This window comes from Natator depressus, chromosome 1 (genome assembly GCF_965152275.1).
Source record: "Natator depressus isolate rNatDep1 chromosome 1, rNatDep2.hap1, whole genome shotgun sequence".
In the NCBI taxonomy this organism is placed as follows: Eukaryota; Metazoa; Chordata; order Testudines; family Cheloniidae; genus Natator; species Natator depressus.
Window position 1 is genome coordinate 145,190,162 of NC_134234.1, and position 12,485 is coordinate 145,202,646.

Here is a 12,485-nt window from a genome sequence, read left to right on the forward strand (position 1 = left end):
CCCTTTCCTGGGGAAGGCTTGATAAAAATCCTCACCAATTTGCACAGGTGAACACAGACCCAAACCCTTGGATCTTAAGAACAATGAAAAAGCAATCAGGTTCTTAAAAGAAGAATTTTAATTGAAGAAAAAGTAAAAGAATCACCTCTGTAAAATCAGGATGGTAAATACCTTACAGGGTAATCAGATTCAAAACATAGAGAATCCCTCTAGGCAAAACCTTAAGTTACAAAAAGACACAAAAACAGGAATATACATTCCATTCAGCACAACTTATTTTATCAGCCATTTAAACAAAACAGAATCTAACGCATATCTAACTAGATTGCTTACTGACTTTTTTTATAGGAGTTCTGACCTGTATTCCTGCTCTGGTCCCGGGAAAAGCATCACACAGACAGAGAGAACCCTTTGTTCTGCTCCCCCCTGCCCCCGCTCCAGCTTTGAAAGTATCTTGTCTCCTCATTGGTCATTTTGGTCAGGTGCCAGCGAGGTTGTCTTAGCTTCTTAACCCTTTACAGGTGAAAGGGTTTTGCCTCTGGCCAGGAGGGATTTAAAGGTGTTTACCCTTCCCTTTATATTTATGACATACACTATTGAGTGCTTTTGTGAAATCAAGGAAGTTAAAAACAATCTTCTGCTGGCTTTCTAAGCCTTTCTCAACATGTTTTTTTCCAGGTGAAAATCAGGTCTGAACACGACCTAGCAGATTGAAATTCAGCGTGTTATTCCCTGAGTATTTATCTACAGCAATTTTCATTCTATTCAAAATGATAACGCAAAACACTTCTTCAGGTACAGATAGGAGTGTCACCCATTTCCAGTTATCACAAATAAGCTGGTCCCTGTTTTTAGGAATATTGCACTTACCACCACTTCTTCAACGTATGCAATTCACCATCACTTTCTCTCCAGTTTTTAACATTTCAGCATCTGTCTTATCATAGCCTGGTACTTTGCCACTGTTCAGTTGGTTTATGGCCTTAGTTACTTCCTCAAAGGCCATTACTTCTAGTGATATAGGTAAGTATGCTATTTCTTCACATCTCTCACTATGTGGTTCTGGTTGGCTGAGCACAGCCTAGAAATGTTCCATCCAATGGGCTCTCTGTCCTTCCTCTGTGGTTAAAATTGTACCATCTTGAACCTTCACAAAGCAACAATGATTCATGAATTGTGATGTAAGTTTAGATACAAGAAAAAGCTTTTTAGAATCTCTTCTTTTATATGCCTCCTCAGATTCTCTTGCATTATTTTCCATCCATTCTCTCATCTTCTCTGGTTGATTTTTTTAACTTCCTTGTCTTTGTCTGCATATTCTTGTTGCAGAATAATTCTGCTCTCTTTCTTGCTGAATTCTCCTCTTTAATTGTAGTGAAATGTTATTTCAATATATGTAACAGCAAAAAAGGGGCAAGTTTGTGTTAGAGAGCTTATTCCTTCACTCTCCCACTTCCCTGGTCCTTCTCGCACGAACAGAGAGCAACAATACCCGAAGTCCGAAGGTGCAAACAATTCGATGTTTATTGGGGTGAACTTCCAGCAAGCTTAAATACAAGTTCCTTTTTCCTTATTTTCGAATCCCAACTTACTTCCTGTTTGCCCCTAATTTATATAGTAATATTCTTAGCTATACCTTAACCAATCATTCTACTGAAATTTAACTAACCAATCCTAACATATTGTAACATGATTAGCTAACCAATTATATCCCACCACCTTAATTAGATTACACCCAGCAAAATTAATTATACAGCAGACAGAAACAATCACAGAACCAGACAGAGATTATACAGACAAACAATAGCAAAGTTGGAACTCTAATGACAAAACAATACAGAAGTGAGGATTTCACATCCCAGCTATTGATAAGTGAGTTCTTGCCAGACAGGATGCTATCAAACTAAGTTTCCTTTTACATTTTCTAGGCACTTCCCTTTCTCTGGAGGTGATAGGAATTATCAGGACAGGATTGTATTCAGGACAGGATTGTATTCCTAACAGCCCAATAGCACCTTCTTTCAATGTGACTAGTTTGGAATGTGAGGATGTGACTGTTCGCTTCCTGGCTTATGGCTGCCTCTGCTGCTTAGCCAAAGGCCTTAGCCTAAGAACAGGGCCTCAAACTGTCACAGTAAGAGAAGGCCCTTACACCAGCAGACAGTGATTTTGATTCTTTCTTTTATACCTCTAGAACTAGCCAAGTGATAAGAATACCCCTAAATTCTTAAAGTACAGGCTTTTGCAGACAGGCCTGAATATCTATATCCTAACAGTTTGTATGATGAACAAAAGTAGATTTACTAACAGCTTTTGTTTAAAAGTTATTCATAATATGCCAGATACTACTTTCACTGTGTTTTCTGTGTGCAGTAAATGTTTGTTTCTCTCTCTTTGAAGTTGACTGGGATCTATTCATGCCTACTTATCAGGTTTTTTTCACATATCCTAGCCAAAGTTTTAACTCTATATAATTCTTTGTGAAAAGTCCTGAAAAAAGCAAACTTTGGCCTGTGCTTCAGCAAAGAGTGAAACTGTGGTGCAGGACGAAGAGGAGCGTAATAGGATCAGACATAATATTTCCACAGCAGCCTCCTACCCCATTACAGAGGCACCAAGACAGATTTTTCAAAAGCACCTAAGCCGTTTAGGTGCCTAATTAACATTCAAATCAATGAGGGTTAGGTGCCTATCCTACCTTGGCACTTTTGAAAATTCTGGGAGGCATCTATCTGCATCTTTAAGACCTAAATACCTTTGTAAACTTGGCCCTAATGCCCAACATAAAACATATATTTATTTTAGAAAGAAAATCATTGGAAAACCTATGTAGTTTATCACACTGCACTTCTATGTATCAGTACTCCCAGGAAACATAGTACTCCATTGTGACATGATAACCAAATACTCTACATTTCTTATAACCACCTCCTTAGTGAGATGAATCTTAATATTTCTTCTATATTACTGCTTACCCTTTCTTCTATATTACTGCTTACCTATTGTCTCCTTGCAGAACATGGTCTTCTGCAATACGTATCAACTCTCATTGCCCAGGCAACAGTGAGTAAGCCATTCAAAAACAACACTTTGAGAAAAAATCTGTCACAAAACTTTCAGTGAATTGGTGAGGTGTATCTCAAAACTTAAAGTTCCCATTCCCAAAAGTGTTGCTCCTAGAGGTATTTCTACACTGCATACTAAGCCTGGCCTCTGACTCCAGTTTGAGCCCAACCTCCCCCTTCTGTCCACAAACAAATCAGTCCGATTCTGATCAGCAAGCACTCAGGCCAGGTCCTACAACCCTGGTAGGAGGGAAGTGGGTCAGAACCTGAGTCCTACTGTGATTCCATTCCAAGCACCATCATTTTGCAGTGTGGATGTTCAAACACAGGCTTGGAAACACCGAGTCCACAAGTGTAGACATTCCCTAGGAGGGTTGCCTCCTGAGCTCTAGGGTAGCTCTTACTCTGTAGGTCACCAGCACATGGGAAATAAAATCTTCAAGGCAACAGAGAACTCAAAAACTCTGAAGTATTTGATGTTCCAGTTATGGGTCACTGATTACCCAAATCATGATGATTATACCTATTTGGCTAATACATTTTGATGAAACTTTCCCTTCATGAAGTGTTTTTAGTTCAAGTCAATGAGACTTTATTGGTATGATTTGCTATATGAGTGTTGCCAAGGTGAAGTAATATCAACAGACAAAAATACAGTTTCAAATAAAAAATTCTTAACCGTTCAGATTTAACATTCAGTCAGTTAAAATTCTGACTCTATGACATTCCTTTTTTGAAGGGATCATGTTTGACTCTCCATAAATGTTATTGAATTCATAGTGACAATAAAAAGTGTATTTGTATCTGCTCTGAAAGTAAATTAGTATTTGGCTGCTAGACAGACGGTTGTGTTAAATAATATCAGAAGCACATATTGAAAGAGACTGAAATGAATGTGACCCAAAGAGATGTATGTCAGGGGCTTCATGCTTTTGTTAGCACAAAGCTTTTCTTGGACAAAAGTTCAATGTTTAAGAAATTTACAGTAGGCCACAACAGTTGCCATTTGCAAAAAAAAAGACAAAACACATTTTAGTAAATTGTCTTTAAAAATAAAGAATGGAATTTATTGCCTTAGTCAGTGATGGTATCTGAATACATTTCCTAGAAACATGTTTTATTCCTTCTCAGAGCATGAGGGGGAAAGGGAGGACAAGCAGAGAAGGAGGCAAAACTTAAATGAGAGATAGAAAAGAAGGGTACAAAAGGGGAAAGGTCCACTCTGGTTTAAAGATCACACAAATGACGTATGATTTTTCATAGCCTCTGTGCATGCTCAGAGCATATTGTTTTACTCATGCTTACAGCCTCCTAAATGTTACAGTACATTGGAAAAGCTAATATAGATAAATTACATGTGGGGTACACTACACAGGTTCTGTTTTTGAAGACATTGAAAAGGCTTTCTTTTTCAATGTAATCTCTTATTTCCCTGCATGCTGCTTCTCCGCTTCTCCTACAATGATACTACAGAAATGTACCCACTTATGTTGTGTCCAGTGGCAGCCCTATTCAGCACTCCTCACTTCCTGTTACTCAGTCATAATTCCCTTTGAAGTCAGGGGGAACAAGTTCTGAAAAGAGTCCATAGCATATGGTTATACAAATGAAGCCAAGAACTGGGGGGGCATGTGGAAAGAGAAGAAATATCCAGCCCAGTGTTAACTGAATGGTGATCAGGCTATAGACAAAAGATTTGGAACTTCAAGAGTCACAAATCTAAAATAATTTGATGTCCCCAATAAAGAGTATTTACAAAATGTTCCAGAAGATAAGGCTCATGAGACATTATAAACAGCCAAGGGACAGTAGCCATACTGATAAGTCATATAATGGAACTTACTTTATAAATGTCCTCTCAGAACCTAACTAGAAACAAGATATCACGTAAATTCTATGTGATCATTGACTGAGCTGTGTAGCTAACTCCTGTCATAGTTCCATGTGGTGTTTCACAAGAATTGCAGCTAACTCCTGTCACTGCTGTATTAATGTACAGAGTGTTGAAGGAATTACAGCTCCCTTCCCAAGGTATTATGACTGTTTAAAAAAAGAGTCAGAATTACTAGGTGACAGAAGTGATGTTGACAGGAGTTCTCCTAACTGCTCAGCGGCTGCTTTGCCATTCTTTGTTATTTAAATAGCAACTGTTGCATATCTTAATTATGCCAACTGGGCCACAGCAGGTTTCTGAAAGAGCCTAGCAGAAATCTGAATGCACATGGCTTTTACTTAGGAGGAGCAGAGACAGTACTGTGCAATCACATTTCCCTTCTACCAGATTGTTGAACCTTGGAAAGGCAGTTACCCTTGTCCCTTGAGCGGTTTGTTTGCTATGTAGTTCAGTGAGTGGAAATGCATGCTGACACTTAATAAAACAGTTCAATGTTTTTGCATGGGTTTAATTTCCTTTCTCTAAGGGTTTCGCTATCTATTAATCTGAACATATGCTTTTAGATTCTCTCTGTATTACTTCCCTTCTCTTTCTCTTGTATCCCGGTCAGCATGTTGTGCAGATTCCCAAACTCGACTCCTCTGCTATCAGAGAGTGCTTGTCACCCCCAGGAGCACATGTGGCAAGAGACTGATTAGTATTGACCGCAGGTAACAACAGTTGGTGCAGCGCCGCAGCTGTGGAGGCCTTGACAGTTCCATGACCCTCATTCCTCCACGGTCCCCTCCCTCTAACTCCCGCCTGCTCTGCTACTCGAACAAAACATCACATCAGCATTGTTTACTGCAGGATCTCAGCCAAGGAAGTCATAAGAAGACAATAGACATATAATCTGATAACCTTGTTAGCTGGATTGAATCAGAGCTTCCAACAAGGAGAAGAGTTTGGTGAAGCGAATAAAAGTATTACAATATTTGTTGTCAATAGCCTTTCAGCTTTGTCTTTGAAAAAGTAGCATTTCTTGTGCTTTTATTTAAGATTAAAGCCAGGCTCAAGGACACGAAACAAAACGACGTGTACAAGGTCAGGCATGATTTGAGGAAAAAAAATTTTAAAAACCACAACACATATTTACTGGGACAGGCATACAGAGTTCTTCATTGTGTACAAATTGCAGACAGCATCACGGCATAAAATGTTTTGAATTTCCCTTTTCAAAATCACTGCAAGATATTCAACAACATGAAGTGTGCTCTCCTTTATTTTCTTAGGGCTAAATCAGAGCCATGAGGAGGGGGGTTCAAAAGAATCCAGAAGTAGCAGCCCTGCGGCCATAAAGGCCCTTAAAAAAAAAAGTCTTGCTTTTTCTTCCATTGTGGGGCCCTAGCCTTCTCTATTTTGTGCCTCAGATAGACCATTCAGGGTCACATTTACTGCCCTGAATTGTGTATTTCGGGCCCCAATTAGTGCCCCATATGGTGTACTCTGGGCTGTATTTATTGTCCTAAATATACCATTGGGGCTCCATTTAATGCTTTGTAGATTTTATTGACATCCGCAGCAAAACAAGAGAGGGTATTACAGAGGTTATTTTAGAGAAACTGAAAAAAATACAGTTTAGAAATTGTAGACTGCAGGGAACAAAACTATGGATCTAAACATGGCTGCAGCATACAAAGATGTTCAAATTCAAATTCAGCAGGTAAATCAATACATGTCTTTCATCCCATGTCCTGCCCACTCACTGAATCTTGTTGGAGAAGTTGCTGCAATGGTGGTTCCCCACGTTGTTCCGATTTTTGGAATTGTTCAAAGATTGTATTACCGGTTTTTCACTTCTACTGGTCATTGAAAATTCATAAGACCATTATATTAAAATGCCAAAGCATGACAAGATGGTCAGCAAGGATGGGGGCAATCCACCCACAATAAAACTTGGTTGAGATCGAGGCTTATGTTGGAACTAGGGTGACCAGGTATCTGGTTTTCAACCAGAACACCCGGTCAAAAAGGGACCCGGCAGTTCCGATCAACACTGCCAAGTGGGCCATTGAAAGTTCAGTTGGCAGTGATGTGGAGCTAAGGCAGTCTAGTCCCTATCTGTCCTGGCTCCACGCTGCATCCCGGAAGTGGCCAGGAGCTCCAGCTCCTAGGTGGGGGGGCCAGAGGGCTCCGCATGCTGCCCCAGCCCCGAGCACCAGCTCTTTACTCCCATTGGCCAGGAACCAGGAGCCGGACCTGCTGGCCACTTCCAGGGCGCAGTGCAGAATCAGGACAGGTAAGAAGCCTGCCTTAGCCCCCGTGCTGCACCACTGACCGGGAGCCACTGGAGGTAAGCCAGTGCCACAATCCCCAGCCCTGAGCCCCCCCAACCCGGAGCCCCCTCCTGCACCCCAAACCCCTCATCCTCAGCCCCACCCCAAAGCCTGCATCCCCAGATGGAGCCCTCACCCTGCCCCGCACTCCAACCCCTTGCCCCAGCCCAGAGCCCCCTCCCGCACCTGAACCCCTCTACTCCACCCCACAGCCTGGAGCCCCCTTCTGCACCCCAAACCCCTCATCCCCATCCCCACCCCAGAGCCCACACCCCCAGAGGCCCACACTCCGTCATGAACCTCAACCCCCTGCCCCAGCCCAGTGAAAGTGAGTGAGGGTGGGGGAGAGCAAGCCACCGAGGAAGAGTGGGGGGCAGGGCCTCAGGGAAGGGGTGGGGAAGGGGGCATCACCTCAGGGAAGGGGCAGGGCTAGGGTGTTCGGTTTTGTGTGATTAGAAAGTTGGCAACCCTAGCTGGAACTTAAGTTGGAAGCTGACAGCTTGCAAACAAACATTTCTGAGGTTTTTTTTCTTGTTTTTCTCACACAATGTACCATATCTTATACAAAAAAATGAACATTGTGAGCAAAACATTGTACAGTCTGGATCTTGACAATCAAAGAGCTCATGGTTTACTTGGAGGCCTTCAAGAAACTTGATCAGAATCACGGTCTTCAGGGTTCATTGTATGTAAGGAAGCAGGTTCTTCATGGGTTGAAACATTAGGGATGACCACACAATTCAAAAATAAAATATCCCAAAGGAGGAAAGAACTAATAGGTAAACTTGCAACAGACAAAGGGTCATCAAATCCCCCCCAAAATTTTGAATGTGAGGTTTTCAACCCAATCTTAGATACAACATTTACATAAGTGCCTGATAAGATCTGTAAGTGCAATGGAGTCAGGGAATTGTTTGCTTTTTAGATGGGCAGAGAAACTGAAAACTTTCAGCAGCAAAGATCTGAAGAGCCACACTCAAATCTTAGGAAGCAGCTTCACTGAGGATTTAAACTCCTGATAGTTTTGAGAACAAAACTGAGCTCTTCACCAGTTTTTGCAAGCAAATTTTTCAGGGTGACATGCAAATAAAGGTGCCTATTATTGATCTTCTTAGCTGCATTCACAAAAGGTCTTTTGAAGTGAGTCTTCCTAACACAGAAACAGCACTGTGTATTTTTTTGCTGTCTTCATGTAACTATGGCTGCTAATGAAAGGTGTTTCAGCAAGCTAAAATTAATCAAGACATACCTAAGAACATGTATTGGGCAGGATAGTGTAGTGATCTGGCAGTTATTGCTATAGGGAACTTAGGAGCAAGGTGGATAGATGCAGATGAGCTAATTAATGAGATTGCTGCAGAGAAGGCTAGAAAAGTCCCTTTGTAGAAGTACTTTGTGGTCGGGGAAAGGGGACAGATTTTAGTCTTTGAACTGGCCTTGGAAAACCCTTGGCACGTCACTGGGCTAAACTGTGGCTTTGCCAAAAGCTTTAAGGGACAGCATGTTGCATGCACTGCCCCAGGAGCAGATCTGAAACCATATTGTGACTCGCAGTGTCATGAAACATTCCCATTCCCACTTTGTCCTCAAGGGAGCAGGGTGGGAGGGAAGGAGCAATCTGCACCACCTATATCCCTACTTAAGTGTACATCCCCCTCCATGCCAGGTCATCTGTGCTGGCTGATACATTGTAGAGGGAGGGAGTAAACAAGGCTCCATCTATCACTGCCCCTGACCCTGTCTGCCCAATTTCCCCACTCACTTGTGTGTATGGGAAGATTAGCAACACTTGCAGAGGCTGTCCTCCCCGTGATAATGGGTAGCCCATGCAGAGGAATAAGAGGGGGAAACTCACACCATATTACTGCAGAGGTGCGTGGGATGAGTGACAAGCTTGCCCTTTACAATTTCAAATTAATCATCAATTTTACTATTTCATATCTCAAAACTACCTCTGGTTAATTAATATCCATCACATAATGAATCTGAACATTGAGGCTAATTCATACAATATACTGTCTGACAAATAATTTTTGGGATCTGACCAACTTTACGGAGAGAAAATATATATTTTCTTTCTTGCTTTGTTTCTTGCTTTCTCTCTCTTCATCACTTAACCCTGTAACTGTAGCATGTTTGTAAAGCATTCTGGACTAAAGTTTATTAAAGGCACTATACAAAAAATTACACAATTTTTAATAAATAGGAATGGAGAATTTGTTATTTGGTGTCCTGACCTTTCCCTGAAGAAACAAAAATCTCAGGGGAAACAAATGCCATTTTAATCTTACCATTTTCCAGCTGCTAGAAACAGTCATGTTGTGATGCATTGCATATTTCAGTAGGGGATTTTTTATAATTAAGGGAATGAAAAATAAATGAAATTGGCAGCATCCATTTTACTTTTAGATGAGAAAAGAAGGGGAGATGTATCAGATATAACTAACTGAAAAGAAATGTTACAACCAAAATTTGCCTCTCATTCATTATCTTTGAAAGTGGCCATAATGACAAATATGCAATATTACAGGGGGAGCTGCTGGGTGCTCGTCACTTTTGAAAAATCAGGCTACTTTTTAGGTGCCTAAATCTAGATTTAGGAACCTGCCTTTAGGTACCCATTTTTAAATTCTTGACCAGTAATCTTACTTTACTTTTGAAAACGAAGCTGCTTATTTAGGTGCCTAAATATGGTCTTATGAGTCTAATTCTAGACATCCATTTTGAAAATCTTGCTAATACAAAAATGTGGTGAATACAAAGCTTCTTATCATTTTATTTCTTTATGCTCTATACAAGCAGTCTTACTTACATCCTTCCCACGCCAGTGTGGACACAAAGGGCAGAAACCACTCTCACCCATTTCTCTGTCATTTGCTGCTGCTTCCATTTGCCAGATGGTGTTGACATCAACTATTCTGCCCTTCCTGCTAAGCATTCTTCATAAGGCTTCTCTTGGGTGCCTTCATTTTCTCACACCAGTTGGTTTCCACTTGACAGTTTCATGGGGGAGTCTGGGTGTTGCCATTCGCAGTACATGCCCCAGATATGTCCAGTGTTTCCTTCTGATTCTGGTGGAAACAAGCTAATGGTTTGTGATTTCTCAGTTCTCTGCATTGGTGATGAAGTCTTTCCAACCAATGCTCAGAATCTTTCCCAGGCACTTATTTTCAAAGGTGTCTAGTTTTCTCTCTCACGTTTTAGTAGCTCTCCAGCTCTCACAGCCATATGTGAGCATCAAGATCATTTTTAATTGAAAATTCTCAGTTTTGTTCTGGACTGTATATCTCTTGATTTCAGTACATTGCTGAGTTTAGTGAATGCTTTCCTATTCTTGGTATCACTTCCTTTTTGAGGTCTCCATTGGCTAATACAGGGCTGCCTGGGTAGATGAACTGTTCTACTGTCTTGATATTTTTGCTTTCTAATAACTTTTTGAGGTCTTCTGGCGTTTGCCATAAACCCATGCTATACCAGTGTTTGTGTTGCTAAAACACTTCTTCATTATGCCAATGCCATTATGCCAATGCCAAACAACAACGGAAATAAAATGAAGCCCTGTTTCACACCAGTGTCTTCATTGAATCACTCTGTTGTCTGGTTGTTCACCCTCACAAAGGTATTATTCATCTCTTCCTAAAGCAGAAATTGTTTGTCTTGGGGAGGAAGGTCACTGATATATTGTAGGTGTAACATGTGAATGTTGCCTCCACTCCTATGCAAATAAGTATTAAAGCCTCATGAAGACATTCTGCCATATAAAAAATGGCAACGACAGAATTAACATTTTTCATTCCCATTATATTCACTGTCACTATTAAGATTTTAATGGCATTTAGGCACCTAATTCCCATTTGTGTCTTTCAAAATCGTCTAAGATAATAACCTCAATTATCCTTATCTGTTCTTTTCATCTGGAAGTTGGATGAGCAACATTTCGCAAAACCTTCAGAAATCACATTTCTGGAGTCAAGTTTCAAACCAAGACATTCCTGTTTGACAGACAGCAAATGAAAAGAATGGTTTTCTTGGGATCAAATATCCTTTATTTGTTATGATGGATTGTTTTAATATATAACCTCTACAAATTCAGTAACAGTTAAATATTATATACCTACCATTTCTTGTATCTAGAAGGAGCTCATTTCTACTCATAAAATGAGACAGTCCTTTTGTTTTAATTTATACCACTATTTCCTTCTGTTGAATGCTCGAGCAATGGGCTGGTGAGGCACAAGCATTCTACTCTGCAGTGGTGTTTGAGGCAGAGACAAGAAAAAGTGCGACTGTGATTCTTTCTCCCTCTGTTTCTTAGGGTTGCCAACTTTCTAATTGCAGAAAACGGAACACACTTGCCCACCCCTGACCCAAGGCCCCACCCTGGCCCTAGCCCCTTCTCTGAGGTCCCGCCCACACTCACTACATCTCCCATCTGTCACTTGCTCTCCACACCCCTCACTCATTAGCTCATTTTCACCAGGCTGGTGAAGGGGATTGGAGTGTGGGAGGGGGCTCCGGGGGGGGGGGTTGGGCCAAGGGGTTCGGAGCTCAGTGCTGGGGAGGGGGGTTGGGGTGCAGGAGGGGATGAGGGCTCCGCCTGGGGGGGTGGGCTCTGGGGTGTGGTTGGGGATGAGGGGCCTCCCTCCAAGCCCCTCATCCCCAACCACACCCCAGAGCCCACACCCCCAGGAGTGGGCTCCAGGCTGGGGGGTGGGAAAGACAGGTTTGGAGTGTGTGAGGGGGCTTTGGGCTGGGGCAGGGGTGTGGGGAGTGGGAGGGGGTATGGGCTTTGGGGTGGGGCACAAGGTTGGGATGTGGGAAGGGGTGAGGGCTCCAGCTGGGGTTCTGGGTTCTGGGATAGGGACAGGGATGAGGAGCTTGGGGTGCAGGAGGGGGCTCCGGGCTCCGGCTGAGGTGTTTGGAATGTGGGAGGGGGCTCAGGGCTGCAGCAGCAGGTTGCAGTGTGGTCGGGGGTTCAGGGTGTGGTCTCTGGGTGGCACTGATCTCATGCAGCTCCCAAGAAGAGGCGGCATGTACCTCCAGCTCTTAGGCAGAGGAGCAGCCAGGAGGCTCTGTGCACTGCCCCTGCCCACAGGTGCTGCCCCTGCAACTCCCATTGGCCACAGTACCCAGCCAATGGGAGCTGTGGAGCCAGCACTCAGGGTAGTGCCTGTGGACAGGGGCAGTGCACAGTGCCCCCTGGCCACCCCT